A 14198-nucleotide genomic window follows, 5' to 3' on the forward strand; every position below is an offset into this window, starting at 1 on the left:
CTGTACATAAAATCTATTTTTACAGTTTCTCCTACCTGTATATACATGTTTTGGTACGTATACGAATAGTCATAGTCATCACTATCAGTCGGCACTTACTCCTGCCCTGTAGCTTGTGCAAATGACATGGCTAAAAAATACATACTTAAGAGACACCCTCAGCTTGAATCGGCCTCATCTGCATAGGAACGCCCTTGGCAGGCCCTTACTGTACATTGCCTACGTCCATCCGTACCATCCCACCACCGTTCCACCCGTCAAGTTGTATGCGCTTGTAAGTGTTAATTGTGTTTGGACATGAATTTCATGCCATTGTGTTTATTGGCGCAAAGTCCATTTCTGATCATGCGCAGAGCAATTTCACACAAGATACGTCACGCAAAGGGACTTGCATCCAAAGATGAATTAGGTCCTCAATGTCAATAGTATGCAACGTTACATAAAGTACAAAGAGCAGAGGAGATGGAAAAATGTACCTCTCCTAATTAGTGTTGTGGATTGAAAGAGAATGACAAGAGAAAATAGGGGGATTAAAAGGGATGATTTAAGATCTAAAATTCTTAATAATGGCTGGGACACAGAGAAACCAACAAGAGTTGAGTCAAATGACTAAGATGAAGAAATATCTGATGATTGATTGAAATCCAAATGGATAATCAGAGAGCGCAACCTCCCCTCAATAAGCAAGACTAACATGATAAGGAGGATAACACTGACAGAGACTGGAGAGCAACAGTTCATGTGAGTGCTGAAAGTGTGGATAAAGAGCAACAATGTATTGTTAAAGTAAAAGGAGAAAATAGCTATGGAAATCCAAATAACTATAGGAAAGGAACCAGTGTTGAGGGTCAACGACTTCTTTACCAGAAAACTTTCAGGGGATAGATGCACTCAAAAATAAACACAGAAAAACACACTGTACCGCCAAACAAACCAGTAGTTAATGGTAGCTGAAATAAATATATATATCCCACCACCAGGTAAACCAGAGTTTTTAAAACACTATAGGCTACCAAGGGATAGTCAAGAGATAGGTAAGACAATTCAAGAGTTGCTGAGAGCCAGGCTTATACGGTCTGATTCAAGTCCATTCAATGATCCAATTTTCCCAGTTTTAAACACACATGGTCCATGATAGTGGACTACAGATGACTTTACAAATAGGTGCCTTGTTTCACAGTAGCTGTATTAGATAAAGTGTCTGTCAGGATTCCCAACATGAAACCACAGAGAGAGCGTAGTTAACAAAGTGGTTTTTATAAAACAAACCAAGGGTATGGCAGAAATAGCAAAAGAACTCAGTAAACAACAGATGCTGAATGCGATTCTCTGGAGGACTTTACCATGAAGTAAGGGAGATAACAAACAAGGTATGATGGTCTGCAGAGCAAGGCAGTGAAGATAAGACACAGGATGCGATGATCTGCAAGACTTTACCACGAGGTAGTGGAGACTGCTGGTAACATTCTGCAACAGTTTAGTCCTCTGTAGCACTGGAGAGCTGAAAGCAAGTACTGTTGATTATACTCTGCAGCAAGATAATGCTGAAACACTGGAGAGCTGAAAGCAGGTACTGAGTCACAGACAAGCCGAGTCAGGGGTCACAGGCAGAGGTGCAAAAATGGAGGGGCGAGCAGAGATCAATTCCAGGAGATCAATCAGGAGAAAAAAACAGGTAATGGCAGCAAATGATCTGGCCAAAACTATTGGGAAAAGCAGCTTTTGTGAGCCAGATGCAGGTGTTAATCATCCTGGAGTAACGAGTAACAAGGCAGTTTTGGAAGGTAAGAGAGCAGCCTGAGTACCACAGTGGCCCCTTTGGTGAAACAGTGGTACTACAGCAGGATATAGTCATTTGTTTAAAAATAATAGCTGACATGTTTGCTTGGTTCTGGTTTTTTTAAACATCCACCAGGGGACAAAATAGCTAATGTATACAATTAACAAATACTTTAAGGTATCTGTCATTTAGAAACATCGGGAAGGTGACAATATAGCAAATGGACACATATTTAACTATATCCCAGAGACTGATAAAAGTATGGCATATGCACATCTTATGTTTGTTGATTTATAATTTATTTTTTCCTATACAGCAAAATCACCATTTCATTGGAATATGTCTCATCTAGTTGATGTAAGTTTTTGTCCTATATTTCTGTAATCCAACAGCAAACGCATTTGTGGACAACTTACTTAAACTTTCCCCCACTCCAAAGTGACCTATAGGAATATTTAGCCCTTGAAGTCATGTGACTCTGGCCAAGCTTGCACCAACCTTTGGAAACAGAAATTTCCACGTTTCTTCAGGCCACGCATTAGCCTTTTTGGAATGTCAGATGCTGAGGTGCTATGCCTTTATAGGCTCCCACCTCAAATCAGCCTGGACACTTTAACTATTGTGCAGAGTGATATGAAGCCCATGGTTAACATCCACACATCAATTCCAACACTAACTAAATTGTTGGTGGTGTTACATGTATGTGCCTCAGGTTCATTCTTGAGCACAGTTAGTGTTGTGACATGATTATCCCAGTTATCCTTCAGATGTGTACAGAAGATGGTGCTTCCTGTTGTGTATCAATCATTTATCTGCCATGTGATGAGGAGTCCCTTTTGTGCATCAAATAACAATTCTGTCAGCTCACTGGGTTCCCAAACATCATAAGGGCAGTACACGGTACACATGTGAATTTGATAACAAAGAAAAGATATTAATATATTTTTTTCGGAATAGAAAACATTTTCATTCCATCAACATTCAGGAGACTTGTGATGCATCTCTCCTCAGTCGCAACCAAACTCCCGGACAGCTCCCATGCTTCATTTGTTAAAATTCAATCAGACATATGACATAGGCTATCACAGAGGCAAGGAGGTGATTATGTGTGACTCTTAGGTAATTATGGTGACTAACATATTGCGTTAAGTTGGATAAGGTTTGTTACAAAAGGATCTGTAAGATTCTTGTTGCAACCAGATTTTGATAAAACACTAATGAGCTTATAATTTAAATCCTTATCTGCTTTTAATTTTTGCCTTCTGTGCATTTTACTGACCTGACAGGTTTGTAGAATGATAACCATATACTGTTGCCATCTCAATATACTGTTTAGTGTTCTTTTTAATGTTTGTATGTATGCTCTTTTTTCACATAGGATATGTTTCATACCCCTTTTGCCATTAGCTCCTCACTCCTATATTAAATCCACCCACATAGCAATAAATGGCAATTATGCACAAACCTCTCTCAGGTCAGTTGTAGAATGGACTTTTAAAAGCCTGATTCCATTGTCCTGACAGGTCTGATGGAGTCCTTATATAAGTGCTGTAAGTTGAGTGTGAGATTATTGATCTGTGTGCAATTTTTTTATATTATTATCATCAAAAGTGGGGTTGTTTGGGAACAAGAGGTTTACTGTCCCGGAGGCAGAAGTTGATCAACCAGATTTTCCAAAGTTACAGGACTATTTGGCATTTTAAAATAAAAAATGTGCTGAATCTTTATTTTCCATATAAGTATTTTATGCATTTTTTTTTAATACACTAAAACAACATTGAAAACAACATATTACATACACAAGTATCATTTCACAGAAATTTACAGCAAACATTTTATTATAATTTCCAAAGTAACATAGTAGAAATTGAAAATCATTTCTAGCCAACAAGTCATATGAGACCACTCCTGAATGGTTACCCAACATCCCATGTGTGGTAATTTGCAAACCACACACCAAACCGCACTTTAGTAAATCTTATTCAGGATCTCTATATCAATGTTTTGAGGAAAGTCCATGATTAAAGTCTTGATTTGAACTTATTTGATGTCAGGCACTATTCCAGCTTCCTTGCTGTCGAGCAGGGATGGTCGCCTGTCTTCTGTGGCCTGGCATATTCTGTTGCTCAGCCTTTTCCCCGGCCATCCCTCTGGCACCACGGTGAATGCATTTCCCATTGCCAGGCAACGGTACATGACCCTGAGCTCTGGTGGCGGCAAGTGATGTCACAGTTTGCTGGAGACTCCTAATCGTCCCTTAATTAACCTCCCTATTTAAGGAGACTCTGGCACCCTAATGGTCTCACCCTGCTCCAGGGCTCCTTCTTGTTCCTGCACCTAGTTACCTTCTTCCTTTTCCCAGCATCCGGTTTTCCCCTCGGTCCTGACTCAGCTTTGCTTGTAAATACTCTCTTGGATTCCATTTTCTATACTGCTGCTACAGTACGGCTACTGATCTCTGGCTTTCCTAAGCACCCTTTGTTTATCGATTCTGTTCTTTGCTCCCGGATGGCTTGAATTCAGACTTTCTGACCATTCTCTGTTTACCTACATACTTCACTAATAACCGATTTGGAGAACCACACGTCCCTTACAGCAAAGTCCAAACCTCCTTGTGGGGGTCCCTGGTGAACACCAAGAGCATGTTAGACTCAGCGCCTCCTAGCTCAGTAGTGTAAATACTGGCAAGTAGCTACCATCTCCTGCCTATATCCGTGACATTTGAATGAGTTGAATAAAGTGTAATTGGATTTTATTACCAATAAGGATTAACATTACAGTTTTTTTTAAATAAACACTTCATATTATTGATATTTTAATTTATAAGTAATTTGTTTCACTAGACGTTACACTTTTTTTATGTGCTGTACTATATTTTTTCTTTAGAGTGACTGCATTTTTAAGGTGGTCTGGTAGCCACCAGATTCACCTGCTGTAGTTAAAGTGTAATTATTTTGGAATGCCATAAAGGTTTTTTTTCTTTGATTATATATAGAATGTGTGTTAGTAGGACTTTTGGAAACCAATACATGGGTAATAATAGCTGAAATAAATCACCAGAGAGGAATAAGTATGTAATGAATTTGCAAGCACACGTTATAATTGTAATCATAGTTTTAGGAGTCTATATTATTTACTATTTACTGAAGTGTATTATCAAGCATATTTGCATGACAACCCCATAAATTCCAATACTAGGGAGATCTGTTGCCTCAGAAACAAAATGTGGTTTGTAATGCTAGATGTTGATTTTTGGTGCTTCTGAGACATCATGGGTTAATAAATAAACCTGTAACAGTTTTAAGGCATAAGCCATAACATATCCTGTCAAAAGTACATGCGTACTTGCAAATAGTGTGGAAACTTTATTATCATTAATTGTATGTATTTTATACTGTCCAATTAAATGAAATTGGTGCTGATCTGTAAATATTATTAGTGGGTAAAGACAGGATGTGAAGTCTCCAATGGAGCCTCATCCTGGACCAATTACATTTAATTGAGCAGCAGAAAATACATATGACGGAGTCTGTGCCTGGACTGTCAAAACATCCCTAACTCAGGTGCTGAATAATAAAGGGGCTTTTCCAGACACAGAATTTGGGTCTGCCATATTTGTAAAATCAGCATCACAAAGCTAAATAAGATCTTTGTTTTCTCAGCTACCTAAATTATTTGAGCAGTGACTGTTAATATCTGAGTGCATGTGTGTGTATGAGTGACTCCCTCTCTGATTTTGTCAGGTTCCTTTGCATAAAATATTTGGATTTATTGCCATAAACCTGATAAGCCATCTTTGCATACTGATTTCCTGCCTGCAGCAACACTATATGCCAAAAAGTATGGATGCCTCATGTTGGCCCCAGAAGTGGAATGGGGGCATACACCGTTTTATATTCTAATGGGGGCTTGGTCATGCAATTGTGTAATAGTCGTAATCCAATATTTTAACATTGTCCCAATTTTCTTCAAATTTTCCTTTTCATTGTGCACAGCACCTTAAGGTATCAGACAAGAAAATATAATAGTTCATCACAGCAATTCATTTCCATATTCCACATAGAGAGGAGACTACAGAGGTACAAGACATTTCACAAAGAAAGTAATTATTTATCCCAGAAGGGCTACTATAACTGCCTCAGTTTACCGGATAAATTACAGTCACACCCCTGTGAAGGTCTACATAAAGAATCCTAAACTCTATAAACAATTTTTTTTATTATTCCCTTGAAGGTGTCATGAAGCATTGCAATTTAAATATTTCTTTAACTTTAATGCTATTGCAGTCCATGATCCTTAACATGCGACCTTAATGTGTGCTGTGTTCTGATGATGCACAAGGTGTTCTGCAGATAAAGCAATCCACATCAGAGAGAGAAATTCATGTACACATTGTGTCATTGTCTTCTCAAGGGAGTGTAGGAAGCATGAGGCAGGCAGCCAGGCATTCGATTAAAGGGATTAATACTGTCTCATCCGACAGCATTGTTCTCTCCTACATCTCCCCCTTACTGTGCATTGCTGCCTTATTTACATTTACATTAATGAAGTAGTAACTAAAAGAGAAACTGCTCTATTAAAAAGTCTAGGAGGAGGAGGAAGAAGTAAGAGAGAAATAAGTGTAATGACATGATATAATCAGCATTTAATAAGCGTGGAACACAGGGGGTATCCAAGGATCTGGCATACCGTACAAAATGCTATAAAAATAACAGGGGCGCAAGCAGGATTGTTAGGGGGGAGTTTCGCCCCCCACCGAAAAAAAAACAAAACAGCGAGAGAGCATGCGCAGCAGCTCCGTTTCGGCAGCACTGTAATATACAGCAGCCGCGGCGCTGTCAAAGAACCGCGGCTGCTGTATAGTACAGTGCCGTATGTAGGAGCACTTTGCTAGCGGAGGCCCAGAAACCCCCCCTGCATGCGCCACTGTCCACATGAAACAAACCATATATTGGTAAAATAAAATATAATTACACAAAATATTTAAGAAATCAGAAATTGAAAATATTTAATATTTAATATTTAAGAAAGAAATTGAGTCTGGAGTCGCAAGTCTCTCTGTTTAAACAAAAGCTTACGGATATGGAGGGTCGTTTGCGTCGCAGTAACATTCGGTTGGTTGGATTGCCCGAGAAGGCAGAAGGTGTCTCCCCAGAATCCTTCTTGGAAAAGTGGTTAATCCAACTCTCGGTACAGATTCATTTACAGCCCAATTCGCAGTGGAGCGGGCCCACCGTATTCCAACTCAAGCACCCCCTCCTGGAGGCCCCCCACACACCTTCATAGCCAAATTGTTGCACTATCGTGACCGAGATACCATTCTACTCTTGGCTAGGCAGAAAGGTTCAGTGGAATACAATGGTCAGCGAGTAGCAATGTATCCTGATTTCGCTCTGGATGTACAAAAGAACAGGGCTCAATTCATTCCGGTGAAGAGAAGATTGAGAGATTTACAGATCCCATATGCCATGATTTTTCCTGCCCGGTTGAAAGTGGTTTCGGAGGGCCGTACATCCTTTTTTGATACTCCCCGAAAGGCTGCAATTTGGTTGGACCGCCTAGCTGCTGCTGGACGCTGATGCTGGATGAGTACTTTTTTATGTCTCTCCTGATAGTCCTTTGGACGTTGCTGATTTGTCATTGATATTATGCATGGTATTTGCTATACATAATGCAATTTCTCTTCTGTGGTACAAAAAAAAAAAAAATGTATTTCGCTCAGGTGGGGTCTGTGATTTTCAAACTAATATTGAAAGGTCCACTGTAAAAAAAAAAAAAAAAAAAATGTAATGGGCTGGAGAGCCCATGGCTTTAAGGCTGTTCTTTTCCTCTCTTGTCTCAATTTGCCCCTTTTCCTTCCTTCCTTTTCCTTCCTCTATCTTCTGGTATTTTGCGGGTTGGCGGGTGACCTTTTTTGGTAGTGTGCTGGCCTGCTGAATATCTTAAGGTAATTTTAGTTAGGGTTTAAGGTATACTTAAGTTGGGTGGAGTATACAGGGTGGGGGTATGGGTTTAGTATTAAAGTTATTTAAGTTAATGGTAGTTTTAATGTTGTCGCAAATATATACACAAGGATTATATGTGCTTATAAGTATGTCAATATATGCTCTGCAGGGGTGTGGGATGCGGGGTAGTGAGATAAGAGGGACTACTATTATATGTATTCTGGTACATCTGATAAGGAGCTGAAAATTCTCTCCTGGAATGTGCGGGGCCTAAATAATGCTGTGAAACGTTCTCTTGTACTAAGACAAATTAGAAAAAATGATCCTGATATTGTTTGTCTATTGGAGACTCACTTACACGGTGATAGAATACTCGCCCTTAAAAAAGCATGGGTAGGTAGGGCATACCACTCTACGTACACGACTAATTCTCAAGGGGTCTCTATATTGGTACATAAACGTCTCTGCTTCTCCTTGGAAAAAATTCAAGTGGATGCAGGGGGAAGGTTTGTACTGATGAAGGCTGTCATTAATTGGGTTCCGGTGATTCTGTTAGCTGTATATATACCCCCACCATATAATGGTGAGGTGTTAAGGAAATGTGGAGAATTCATGGCATTGTTCCCAGATGTTCCAGCCATTTGTATAGGGGATTTTAATAATGTGATAATTGGAGAGGTGGACAGATGGCGAGAGAAAAATGCTGTAGTTGGCAACTCTAAGTCAGCTTTTTCTGCTCTGGTTGAGGAAATGGGGTTAGTAGATGTATGGCGTTTGAGGCACTCAGAAGATGTCCAATTCTCCTGCTTTTCTACATCACATAATGCATTTTCAAGAATTGATCTGTCACACTCTCTGGTACCACTGGTAAGGAGCGTGGAATATAGGGCTAGGGGAATTTCTGACCACTCGCCCCTCTGCCTATCTATTGATTTTGCAATTGATAGAGGCCAGTCCTTTTGGAAATGAAATCCCTTCTGGCTCTCCTTGATGGGTACAGGAGCGACCTTGGTGACACAGTGGGAAGGCTTCTTTGTAGATAATCTGGTAACAACAAGGCCACCTATAGTTTGGGACGCTTTTAAGGCTTTCCTAAGGGGGACATTAATTGCTGGCATAGCTGAAATTAAAAAGTCGTCCAGACAAAAAGAACAGATATTAGAGAAAAAGTGTAAATCCTTAGAAGCACAATACATTGCGGACAAAACTGAGGTTGCAAGGGGAACATGGCAGTTGGCCCAGAGAGAGTGGGTAGAGTATGTATTTGAGAAATCCAAACGTAAATTTCTGTTTTCTAAGCATGTACGATATGCAGAGGACAATAGAAATGGTAGCTTCCTGGCTTATCTGACAAGGGCGGAGAGGGCAGATGCAGCAGTACCGGTTATCTGTGATGACAGTGGGGTTAAGAAGTATCTGATGCCTGATATTGTTGAGGTATTTCATAAATATTACACGAATACATATAAGTCACAGGTCAGATATGACATGGATACGTTACAGCAGTATTTGAATGGTATCTCCCTTCCTGTCCTCTCCGATGATAGTAGGGAGTTTTTGGACTCACCCTTTACTCTTGAAGAGATTGATATAGCTATTATGTCATTCCCTAATGGTAAAGCCCCTGGAGTAGATGGAATCCCAATTGAATTATATAAAAAACACCGGCCCTTTTTTGTGTCTAGGTTGTTGGATACATTCAGCGAGCTGGGTGAGGTTGGCGCTCTTTCCCTTTCAATGGCAGAGGCAATAGTGGTGGTGCTGCCTAAGTCAGGGAAAGATTTGTTGTGCCCTGAGTCCTACCGCCCGATTTCACTTTTGTCAAATGATGTTAAGATTCTAGCAAAATTACTGGCTTTGAGGTTAAGTAGAGTGGTGCTGGAATTAATTCATCCGGATCAGACAGGATTTATGCCAGGCAAGTCCACGTCTATCAATCTTAGAAGGCTGTATACTCTCCTGCAGGTGCGTTCACCCTCTTCTGAGAGCGAAGTTGTGGTGTCCTTGGACGCAGCCAAGGCGTTTGATTCGGTGGAGTGGCCATACCTGTGGGAGGTATTGTCCCGATTTGGAGTGGGCCCGGAATTTATAAAATGGGTTAAACTTTTGTATTCACATCCAGTGGCGCGGGTCTGTGTCAATGGGCATCTTTCTCAACAATTTCAATTAGAGCGGGGTACTAGACAGGGATGCCCGTTGTCTCCGGCCCTGTTTGCATTAGCAATAGAGCCGCTGGCCTGTAAGATCCGGCATGATAGAGAAATTGTGGGACTTAGATCAGAGCACAGAGTGGATAAGGTGGCATTATATGCAGATGATATGCTGTTGTTCCTTTCAGATCACGACACTTCCCTAAAACATTTGCTGCGGGTGGTTGATGGATTTGGGTTTTTTTCCGGCCTTAAAATTAATTGGGATAAATCTAGCGTGTTCCCTCTGGGATGGCAGTGTCCCGTGACAATGCCAGAAGGCTTACAGTTAAAATGGGCATCGAAATTCAAATACTTGGGAATATGGATCTCTAATATGTAGAACTTAATTTGCGGCCCCAGATCAAATACATTAAAGAAAAAACTCATGTATGGAAGAAGCTCCCACTTTCTGTCTCCGGTAGGATAAATTTAATTAAGATGATGGTGCAGCCAAAGTTTTTATATATACTCCAGCAGTCACCTGTATATATTCCACCCTCCATTTTCCGATGCATTGATAGCTATTTGATTTCATTGGTTTGGGGAGGGGGAAGGGCTAAGGTCAAGCTCAGCTCGCTGTATAGATCCAGATCTTCTGGTGGATTTGCACTTCCTAACTTGAAATTATATTATTTTGCCTCTCAATTGGTCCACCTTAAGGCATGGGTTTCGGACCCCGATTACCATGAGCTACATTGGGTGTTGGTACACCAATTTAATTCTAATCACACTCCCTTACAGTCACTACTGGCGGGGCGGCTTGGTATGCGGGCTCCCCCGCTCCTGATTCAGGCAGTTAAGATTTGGACAATCTGTAATAAAATAATGAAACAAACTGACATTGATCCATATACTCCTATCTGGGGGCCAAAGAAATTTGAGAAGTTGAATACAGTGAAGAGGGCCAGGGAGTGGTCTCGGTTGGGTGTGGTGTCGGTACTTCAGCTTTATGATACAAATGTATTTAAATCCTTCGAACAGTTGGTTGGGGAATTCTCTGTACCCAGAACAATGTTTTATTCTTACCTTCAGTTATGACACGCCCTAAACACACAATTTAAAGGGGAGACTTTGGTGTTTGGGGTGGATCCACTGAGGAAACAATTACAGGCCTTGGGTTATAGAGGTCTGATCTCTCTAATGTATCCATGTCTTCTGTATGAATCCACTGCAGATGATTTGGATGGTTTGAGGAATCAGTGGGAAATAGATATTGGTCCTTTATCAGACAAGGAGTGGGAAATGGTTACAGACTGTACTAAAGGTTATACTTCACCATTAAAATTTCAACAAATACAGGTGTTTATCTTACACAGTGCCTACTTTACCACTATTAGATTGGCAAAATTTCACCCGGATGCTACCCCTAACTGTCCGAAATGCAATTCGATCAATGCTAACTTTTGGCACCTTCTATGGGAGTGTTCATGTATACAAATCTTCTGGCAAAGGATCAGGAGATGTATTCAGGTTACTGGAATTGAAGTGTCTCTTAGTTCACCGGTCACTTGTCTCTTTGGGCTCCGATTGAAGGGGAAAGTTAATAAACTGACAAAAATGTACATTTCACAGTTATTGATGTTGGCTAAGGTCTGTATAGCGAGGCTGTGGTTGGCCCCGACGAGTCCCACGGTTAAAAATTGGAAGGCACTGGTCAATACCACCATAAGGCACGAGAGATTTGTTTATACTAGCAGACAGGCTCTGAAGGAATTTGAGAATATATGGTACAGATGGTTAGAGTCTCCATTCTATCCTATGTCATCTAGTACAGATGCTCTATCTACTTAAATGTATGGCTACCGCAGTTCTTATAATAAGTATCTGAGTCCATGTAATAAACCCTGCATGTGTAACATACTTATGTATAAGCATTTACGATGTATGATCCTGAATGAATATAGCACATTTATTATTATTATGCTTTAATGTAATCTTGTAAATTCCGTCATTTAATTCCGATATGTATGCGATTGTTTTTCTTTTCTTTTTGTTGTTTAGTATGTTTATATCTTAAAAAATTTCAATAAAAATACTGGATTTAAAAAAAAAAGAAATCAGTATGTCATCACCATAACCATATGCACATTATTTAATACACATCATATACAGTATGTAGTATATTGTTTTTTTTGTTTTTTTTAGATTCCTGTCATTTCACTATTTCTCTGGAGAATGCCTGATCTACTAAACATTAGTAATATTAATGATTGACTTGAATGGCCAACAATGCAAGGTGGGGAGGCCAGAGAACTGGAAATACTGGCTGCTCTTGTATGTAGTGAACAAATACTGGACAGTTTTATTTTAACACTGCAATCTGAGCTAGGATGCCCCCGACCCCCCAAACCTAAAGCTGCTGCACAACAGGGTTTTGCCAAGGTGTAACTCTGTGAGGCCCTACATTTATCATCAGCAACTGCAGCAGCAGCTATTTATATACTTATAAATGCATGCAATTGCCACTTTACGCTTAAATATAATTATTCAGGGAACGTTTTGATGTTTAGGGGTATATTTGTACTTATTGTAATTTGAAATACATTTGTTTACTTGTACTGACTGTGTTTCTGGTTAATTTTGTGCACACCATTGACACTATTCTCTAATATCTAGCTAAACAAGTAGCAAAGTCTAACACCTCTAGACGAATTAAGGAACAACCTTAAGTTTGCCTTTTCTCTATACATGTGTAGCTTGTTTGCATAACAAGTGCCCCAATCCTCACATTTCAGTGCAATCCACCTTTCATCCAGAGCGCACAGAGTGCTCCTCACAAAATATAACATCACGCAAAGCTAAGTGCAAGTGAGTAAAATCTGTCCCATGACATCATTTTACACTCCATTTGCTCTGCGATTCCTAAATTATCACTATGTGTTTATAGTACCAATTGTAAAACAAGTAAAAGGAATCCTGCAGGGATAGCAGGAGTTTTACAATTTTGCTTCGTAAATTTTAGTTTTTTATATCAGTTTTTTGGGGGATTTAATCTTTATTTTATGCATTTTCTACTATGATTCATGTATTACTTTTCTTCAATATTTGCCTTTATTTTTAAATAGTGTTTGAATGATTTACATGTGTTTTCTATTTGCTCCACTTGATAGAATACTGTCCAAAACATTAATGACCCACTAGTGCATTGTTCAGTCACTGATAGCCGTACCAAAAGCCAGAACATCTGCAATATAGATGAGAAAACCTAGTGAACATGTGACCCTTGATTGTTCAGTCCCATACTAGAAATGTGCTTACTTGATTGTCATTGTGTGCCTTTGTACATGACCATTTAGGATATTGTCTGCATTTCTCTTTTATTTTGGCTCCATTTGGACTGTAATTATTTCATTTTTTTCTTTCCTATTTTGCTCTTTTGCCTTTACTCATTAAATGATGATCTGTCTGTTTTTCCAAGTCCACAAATTCCTTTTTCCTATTTTTCAGGCCCCAGATATCTGTACTTCATTGATATATAGTATGTTCTTTTTATTAAACATTTTACTTTTTACTTTATTACTTTACTTTTCTAATTTTACCAGCGTATTTAACTCACATTTTTGTTAATGAGACTTTAAGAACAATTATAAAGTGCTAATCATTTTATTTATTTTACAACATCATTATCAGAAGGGATCAGTGCTTTATGAATGTTGGGTTAATATCAGGGGCCTGATTCATCAAGGTACGCAAACTCATACGCATCTGCTAAACGGGACTTGAGCTACGTAAAACACCACATACGCAGCGTAAACAGAGCAGATACGGCACTCAAAGTCAACTCAATCTCAAACACCAACGCAAATATAACGGTTTGCGTCACTCAAAGTATGAAACACAGATGCGTATGCGTTTGCGTACCTTGATGAATCAGGCCCAAGTTCTTTAATATTAACGCATTTGCATGTCCATTTATATTTCAATTGATAAATATACTGTACAACTTTCATTCACATTATTATCACTACAAAGAAACTATAGCAAAGTAATAATAGAAGCCTTTATTATAAGACTATATTAAGCAGTAGAGGAACAGTTTGAACTAATTGCAGCAATATATTATAGGTGGTTGAGAAATTTTATGAAAAATAATATGCAATAGTATAATAGCTGTCTTGCGTGGGTACATTTGTGTTTCAACCTGCCTTTCATAGATTTCTAAGAGATTATGTTTGGGTATAGCAATATGACTAAGAAAGACATCATTTGAATTAAAGAAGGAAAAAATATGTTTTATAAAATGCTACTCGCAAATTTAACTTTTCCTATCATCAATTTCTG

This window comes from Mixophyes fleayi, chromosome 2, assembly GCF_038048845.1.
Source record: "Mixophyes fleayi isolate aMixFle1 chromosome 2, aMixFle1.hap1, whole genome shotgun sequence".
NCBI lineage: Eukaryota > Metazoa > Chordata > Amphibia > Anura > Limnodynastidae > Mixophyes > Mixophyes fleayi.